General features: G+C 47.2%; 1 non-coding gene across 1 annotated transcript; it reads left to right on the top strand.

The window, feature by feature from the left end:
* The first annotated feature begins 3,886 nt into the window (after positions 1–3,886).
* Positions 3,887–3,961, top strand: Trnas-cga (transfer RNA serine (anticodon CGA)). Its single transcript has one exon. It is a non-coding gene; the product is annotated as a tRNA-Ser (tRNA).
* The last annotated feature ends 4,137 nt before the right edge of the window (positions 3,962–8,098 follow it).

Here is an 8,098-nt window from a genome sequence, read left to right as displayed (position 1 = left end):
CGTTACACTAGAACGGACATGTGATTACATTTTCACGCAATTTGGGGGCATAGATCCTGAGAAATCAGTACCCAGAACAACCACCTCTGGCCGTAATAACGGCCTTGATACGCCTGGGCGTTGAGTCAAACAGAGCTTGGATGGCGAATACAGATACAGCTGCCCTTGTAGCTTCAACGCGATACCACAGTTCATCAAGAGTAGTGACTGGCGTGTTGTGATGCGCCAGTTGCTCGGCCACCATTGATCAGACATTTTCAGTTGGTGAGAGATCTGGAGAATGTGCTGGCCAGGGCAGCGGTCGAACATTTTCTGTATCCAGAAAGGCCCGTACAGGACCTGCAACATGCGGTCGTGCATTATCCTGCTGAAATGTAGGGTTTCGCAGGCATCGAATGAAGGGTAGAGCCACGGGTCGTGACACATCTGAAATGTAGCGTCCACTGTTCAAAGCACCATCAATGCGAATAAAAGGTGACCGAGAAATGTAAGCAATGGCACACCATACCATCACGCCGGGTGATACGGCAGTATGGCGATACCAAATACACGCTTCGAATGTGCGTTCACCGCGATGTCGCCAAACACGGATGCGACCATCATGTTGCTGTAAACAGAACCTGGATTCATCCGAAGAAATGACGTTTTGCCACTCGTGCACCCAGGTTCGTCGTTGAGTACACCATCGCAGGCACTCCTGTGTGTGATGCTGCGTCAAGGGTAACCGCAGCCGTGGTCTCCGAGCTGATAGTCCATGCTGCTGCAAAAGTCGTCGAACTGTTCGTGCAGATGGTTGTTGTCTTGCAGACGTCCCCATCTGTTGACTCAGGGATCGAGACGTGGCTGCATGATAGGTTACAGCAACGCTGATGAGAAGCCTGTCATCTCGACTGCTAGTGATACGAGGCCGTTGAGATCCAGCACGGCGTTCCGTATTACCCTCCTGAACCCACCGATTCCATATTCTGCTAACAGTCATTGGATCTCGACCAACGCGAGCAACAATGTCGCTGCACGATAAACCGCAAACGCGATAGGCTGCAATCCGACCTTTATCAAAGTCGGAAACGTGATGGTACGCATTTCTCCTCCTTACACGAGGCATCACAACAACGTTTCACCAGGCAACACCGGTCAACTGCTGTTTGTGTATGAGAAATCGGTTGGAAACTTTCCTCAGGTCAGCACATTGTAGGTGTCGCCACCGCGCCAACCTTGTGTGAATGCTCTGAAAAGCTAATCATTTGCATATCACAGCATCTTCTTATTGTCGGTCAAATTTCGCGTCTGTAGCACTTCATCTTCGTGGTCTAGCAGTTTTAATGGCCAGTAGTGTATTACTGTTTTCTTGTTTAGTATTGTTAGGACTGATAGGGTCTATAAATAACGTGAAAAGCGTCGTATGTTGGTTAATCACTGTGAAGCATATAGAGGTGCCGCATACTGGTTTGAGGCTATGTTATCAGCAACTGACTGAGTTTGAAAGTGCCCTCGTTATGGGTTTCCATTTCGCCAGCTGACAGAGTAGGGCAGTATCGAGATTTGTGAGGCATTCGGATGTGTCAGCCCGATGCTGCACTGCATGGGAACGTGGGGGCAGTCATATTTATCGCCAAGGTTACGGTAGACCACGGCTGACCAGCACAAGGAAGGACCGGTGTATTGTGCACCGAGCACATCGTAACCCTTTCCCTTTCGCGCCTGCCACACGAGAACAAACAAGGACTCGCAGCAACATTTTGCGTCGCAGCTGGGCTTGGTAATTACCGTCCCATGCGTAAGCTGCTGTGGCACCGCGGCACAAAAAGCTGATTGTGAATGGCGCCGCATTGTGTTCAGCAATGAACTACTCCCACAGTACAATCGTCGTCGAGTACGGTGGCGACCTGAGGAGAGGTTCCACTTTTTTTAGTGGTTTCGCGATGCACAGTAACGTTACTCTGGGGCTCATGCTATTGGGAGCCATTAAAACGACATCATGCCAAGGCGGGTAGTGATTGATGGAGCTATGTTGGCACAACAGTACGTCATGGACATCCTCCGTCCTCATGTGATTTTTTTCATGCGACATTATCATGGTGCCATTTTCCAACAGAACAATTCTCTGTTCAAACAAATTTCGGGCTTGCAGCTGGTCGTCGTTGAATACTTCGCACGATATTTCAACTGGCCACCTGCCAGTCATCTTCAGGTGAGCCGTCGCAGACTGGCGAAAACGTCCTTCGCTCCGCAATATATAGCGTACTGTAACTATTCTGCGCATGCGTAGAAAACTTGATAGTTGAACAAACACTGCCCGCCGGCAGCGCCCTCGCTGGTGGAACAGCGGAACTCAGTCGCCCTCTGCGTTGCTGTTTGCCACGGCCGTCGACGCACTCTGTCGTCTTCGATTTGAGCAAATCGTGGAGATGATGGGATTCCATGCACTGTCCAGCTGGTAGCCGCTGTCACGGTTTAACAGAGTTTCCGCCAGTCGTATTTCTACGGATTCTTTAATAATGGAGTCCCAGAAAGACGTTGCTGTGGACAAAATCATTGTTTTCTCATACTTCAAATTCCTTGGTCCTACGTTCCCATCAGAGGCCGGCGTATTTCATTCTGTCGCTCTTCACCTGATTTACTTCAGGCTCTGCGGACCGTGAATTCAGCGTGACGTTGCTATAGTCACGAACAAGCATATTTTGACATCTGTTGACCGCTCCACCGTAGCTTTGCGCGGCTTTCTCGCATGTTTAACTGAAAACGGGACGACGGACATTTATCAACAGGCGTACAAGTTCTCCGTCTGCTTCCCGGTACACCAGCATGGGGTCAACCACCCACTCACTGTCACTCATCTTAAGGCAGCTGGAGGCCGTGCCCCGTTACCGTTTTCTCAGAGCTTGAGCCGCCCTAAGCTGCCTATTGTCGCTTCCCTTCGCCACTCCCCAGCCGGCCACGGTCACTCGAATACTTCCCTGGGATCAACTAGCCTCCAGTAAATCGACGTGTTTCCACAAAGTTTTCATGTTGTGTGAATTACTTTAAAACCATCAACCGACGTTAATTATTCCAATACGTCCATACTATACCCTCTACAAGATGCATTGTGCCTTGTCAGTCATTTCTGTTCAACCCTACTGTTCGCTCAACATGAGTTAGGTGATCTTTAATGACTTCTTGTAAGGGGCATAGTTCTTGCCATCTTACACAGTAAAAGCTTTATAATTGCCCGCTCGCAAATCGTCTGTAAATCCTGTAAGGTAACACAGGTCCTTGCATTATGCCAGTCCCAATAAGAGATTAATTCAAGTAACGAGGCGGTGCCGGTCTAGGATGGGGGCGGGAGCAGCGCGCCGACATCCTCATCCTCATCCCACTGCGGCCGTTAACTGCGCGCCTCGGCGCTGCCAAGTGCAGTGAATTGCCGTGACATCACGCGGAAGCCCTCGTTGGCGCAGTCTGCCGACTGGAAGAGATGGCCAGGCCTCTTTTCGCAACTGCGTTCTAGCCACGGTACAGGGCACTCGCGCCGTGCCGAGAGCGGAGTATCTCTTAAGCCCTGCATCCGAGCTCACAAACAACCACAGAAGCTTACGAAGAGGATGGCTGTGTAGAGATCTGATAGCTACTCTCGGCGTCGCAGCAGGTGTAATATTCTGCATAGCATTGGAACAACTTAATCGAGAGCAGAAACTATAGTATCCAGAATGAGATTTCAACTATGCAGCGGAGTGTGCGCTGATATGAAACTTCCTGGCATATTAAAACTGTGTGCCACACCAAGATTCGAAGTCGAGACCTTTGCCTTTCGCAGGCAAGTGCGCAGGAGAGCTTCTGTGAAGTTTGGAAAGTAGGAGACTAGGTAATGGAGGAAGTAAAGCTGTGAGGACGGGGCGTGAGTCGTGCCTGGGTAGCTCAGTTGGTAGAGCAATTGCCCGCGAAAGGCAAAGGTCCCGAGTTCGAGTCTCGGTCCGGCACACAGTTTTAATCTGCCAGGAAGTTTCACATCAGCGCACACTCCGCTGCAGAGTGAAAATCTCATTCTGGGAACATCCCCCAGGCTGTGGCTAAGCCATGTCTCCGCAATATCGTTTCTTTCAGGAGTGCTAGTTCTTACAAGGTTCGCAGGAGAGCTTCTGTTAAGTTTGGAAGGTAGGAGGCGAGGTACTGGCAGAAGTAAAGCTGTGAGGACGGGGCGTGAGTCGTGCTTGGGTAGCTCAGTTGGTAGAGCACTTGCCCGCGAAAGGCGAAGGTCCCGAGTTCGAGTCTCGGTCCGGCACACAGTTTTAATATGCCAGGAAGTTTCAAAAACTACAGCAAATACCGACATTTATAGAGGCCTCCCCAGGAGAATCAGTATTGTCTCTTACGCTGTAAGAGAAAGATACAATTTGGTCCTATATACACCGTAGAGCCAAAGAAACTGGTACACCTGCCTAATATCGTGTAGGGGCCCCGCGAGCATGCAGAAGTGCCACAACATGACGTAGCATAGATTCAACTAATGTCTGAAATAGTACTGGATGGAACTGCCACCATGAACCCCGCAGGGCTGTTCATAAATCCGTAAGAATACGAGGGTGTGGAGACCTCTTCTGAACAGCACATTGCAAGGCATCCCAGATAGGCTCAATAATGTTCATAACTGGGGAGTCTGATGGCCAGCGGCAGTGTTCGAACACAGAAGAGCGTCTTTGAAGCCACACTGTAGCAATACTGGATGTGTGGGATGTCGCATTGTCCTGCTGGAATTGCCCAAGTCCGTCGGAATGCACAATGGACATGAATGGACGCAGGTGATCAGACAGGATGCTTACGGACGTGTCACCGGTCAGAGTTGTTTCTAGACGTATCAGGGGTCCCATATCACTCCAACTGCCCACGAGACACACCATTACAAAGCCTCCACCAGCTTGAACAGTCCCCTCCCGACTTGCAGGATCCATGGATTCATGCGATTGTCTCCATAGCTGGTACACGTCCTTCGGCTAGGTACAATTCGAAACGAGACTCGTCCGACCAGGCAACATGTTTCCAGTCATCAACAGTCAATATCGGTGTTGATGGGCCCAGGCGAGGAGTAAAGCTCGTGTACACGAGTGCACCTGCGGCTCTGAAAGCTCATATCGATGATGTTCGCGCACTGACACTTGTTGATGGCCAACCCTGGAATCTGGAGGAATTTGCGGAAGGGTTGCATTCCTGTCACGTTGAACGATTCTCTTCGGTCGTCGTTGGTCCTATTCTTGCAGGATCTTTTTCCGTCCGCAGCGATGTTGGAGATTTTATGTTTTAGATGCTGGGAATTTTTTCGGGTTGTATGGCGGTGGTAAATGGACCTCTTCAATCCCTGACGTTTCGACCAAAGCTACGTTGGACATCATCGGAGGTGCTCCTGGTTGTGCCGAGTCTTGCCGGCAGTTCTCTGACTGGGAGTTTATTATTATGAATGTTATATCTTCACTATTTGTTAATGCAAAATACAGTTCCATGTGTAAGGTTAATTTTGTCTTCTAAGTGAGTGTATTTGGGCAAGGTTTTGAAACTGAAAGTGAACTTAATGTAACCCTTCAGACGTTCAGTGTATTCTATTTTTCTAAAAAAATCAAAGGTATTATCTTTCTCATCTGAAAAAAATGTTATACTTGCTTTGCTTTCGAAAGTTAACAGATGGGTTTCATGTACAAATGTTCTCAGTTGAAGTTTGACAATTGTTATCTGTTGATTGACTATAATAAATATTCTGAACAATAAAAGGTGAATGCTCCTCCCGCCCTAAGGTCCAGTCCTTCCGCTTTAGTCCTTTGGGCGTTTTATGATACGCCGAGGTAATACCTGTTTCAATTTCTGCTTTAGAAATGTTCCAAAAAAATGTGTTGACATCTGTTACTGTATTGAGAGGGCCTCATATTCTATAGGTTAGTTTGCACATTCCTTCAATAGACGTCTTAAGAGAGATTACTTCACAACTACGCAGTTCAATTAGCAAACTTTATGCTGAGGGAGAGATCTGCTACTCTGTTACTAACTCACTGTATAGAACTGTGTAGCACCTGTTGATAGTGACTGATACTGGGAATCTGCCCACACGTGAAATGTTGACAGTCTCATTTCATCCTGTGAATCTCTAAAGTTTGGTATTATGAAAACTTATTTCAGAATTATATTACCGATTTAGACAGGGGATCGTATTTTTACCTGACTACAAATAGTTACAACTGCTAAAAGAACCTATACTCTCCCGTATAAGATAATGTCACGCTACGGAGACGGAACCAAACGAAAACTGCTTAAAACCTCTTGGAATACACGATCAGGATCATATGCAAAATGTGTAAAAGCGTAACACTAACTTGCTGTTATAGTAGAGTAGTAAAGGGGTGTTACAACTGCTTTTTATGTTTCGAGGCATTTCGTGACGTCGCTTGCAGTACCTCGTTTCAGGAAACAACATGTTTTCAAACCACTGTATACCACAATGTGTCTGCACACTGAGAGATGTTCTGTCATCAGGTGTCATCCTGCTGCTCGAGGTGATGCTGTCACGTGAACTAAACAACTTCTCCAACGACGAAAATTGGAAGGCATGGACCATCGCCCACAACAATTCAAATTTTGCACCAAGTGACTTCCATTTTTTCCCAGAACTGAAGAAGTGCATGGGTGGGTTAGTACCTTATCTAAGGTTGGAATATCTCATTTCCAATGACGACCTTCTGGGCACGGAGAAAATATTTGTGACAGAGAGGCGGCACTCTTATTATAGAGGGGTTAGGAAAGGTGATATACGTCTCAGTTGCCTCGGTGGTAGTGTTGAAAGTATACTACAAGTATGTGATATCTGTGCACAAGAGCTTTCTGATTCTGAAACGTAGGTTGAAACATGTAGCGTTCAAACATAAAATACAAATGTTTGCGAACGATACTACGAGTAGTACAAGACAGCAAGAAACAGTGATAAAATAGGGATTTTCAATGCTGTACATTTCTCCGTGCTAAACTTAATCCTACTGAGTCGAGACTGCGGGATCGGCGATGTTTACGCTGACCGAAGATGACGCGCTAGATGAGCCGTTAAGAAGTCATCCGACTTGGGTAGCTGTGAAGTGTCCGCCGGCAGTAGTTTATTCGTTCTGGAATCACCATCATTCGCCGCAAGACCGACTGGTTTTTTATAGATGCGCAGCTAAAGGCCACGCCTTAACACTACTCTCCCGCGTCTCCTTATACGTCGATGCGTGCCGGTAACCAGGACAAAAGGGAAGACGAACTCTGGAAGACTGCCATCGACGCCTGCGCCATTACCAGCCGTTACTTGAAGCGACTACTCAGTGAAACAAGGACAGTATTCAGTTAGATGAACAACTGCACATACAAAATAAGAAGTTATTTGCTTTTGCCAAAAGTCTAACTGTAAATATTATAAATAAAAGTGTGAATTTTACCCATGCAGCTGGATGTCTTTATGGGAGTAAAGTCTTCTGGGCTGTTATGCAGGGTCATATTTCTTCTGAATGATCTGCGTTTCGACCCCTCTGCTGGGATCATCTTCAGAATTTCGCGGTTTCTACGGTTAATTCAAGACTGCCGAAGACCAGCGCAACGTTCCTTATACAAGGGAGCTGTCCCGCGCTTATGCTGTAGAAGTGGGGTTATTGGGTAAGATTCCCGTGGCTACCATTAGTGCACTACTGTCATTGGATAGAAAGGGATGTTTCCCGCGCTTATGGTGACCTTTACGGAAGAATGGAAAAAATTGTGGAAGCCGACCTCGGGGAAGATTAGTTTGGATTCCGGAGAAATGTACGAACACGCGATGCAATACTAACCCTACGACTCCTCATAGAAGAAAGGCAACGGCCAGAAAAGCCTTTATGAAGAAGAGAAGTTTGCTAACATCGAGTATAGATTTAAGTGTCAAAGGTCTTTCTGGAGGTATTTGTATGGAGTGTAGCCGTGTATGGAAGTGAAACATGGTCGATAAACAGTTTAGGCAAGAGGAGAATAGAAACCTTTGAAATGGGGTGCTACAGAAGAATGCTGAAGATTAGATGGGAAGATCACTGATGAGGTGGTACTGAATAACATTGGAGAGAAGAGAAATTTGTGGCACAAC

The sequence above is a fragment of the Schistocerca cancellata genome, chromosome 6 (assembly GCF_023864275.1).
Source record: "Schistocerca cancellata isolate TAMUIC-IGC-003103 chromosome 6, iqSchCanc2.1, whole genome shotgun sequence".
In the NCBI taxonomy this organism is placed as follows: domain Eukaryota; kingdom Metazoa; phylum Arthropoda; class Insecta; order Orthoptera; family Acrididae; genus Schistocerca; species Schistocerca cancellata.
The sequence above is the reverse complement of the archived record's forward strand: the minus strand, read 5'-3'. Positions and strand labels throughout refer to the sequence as shown.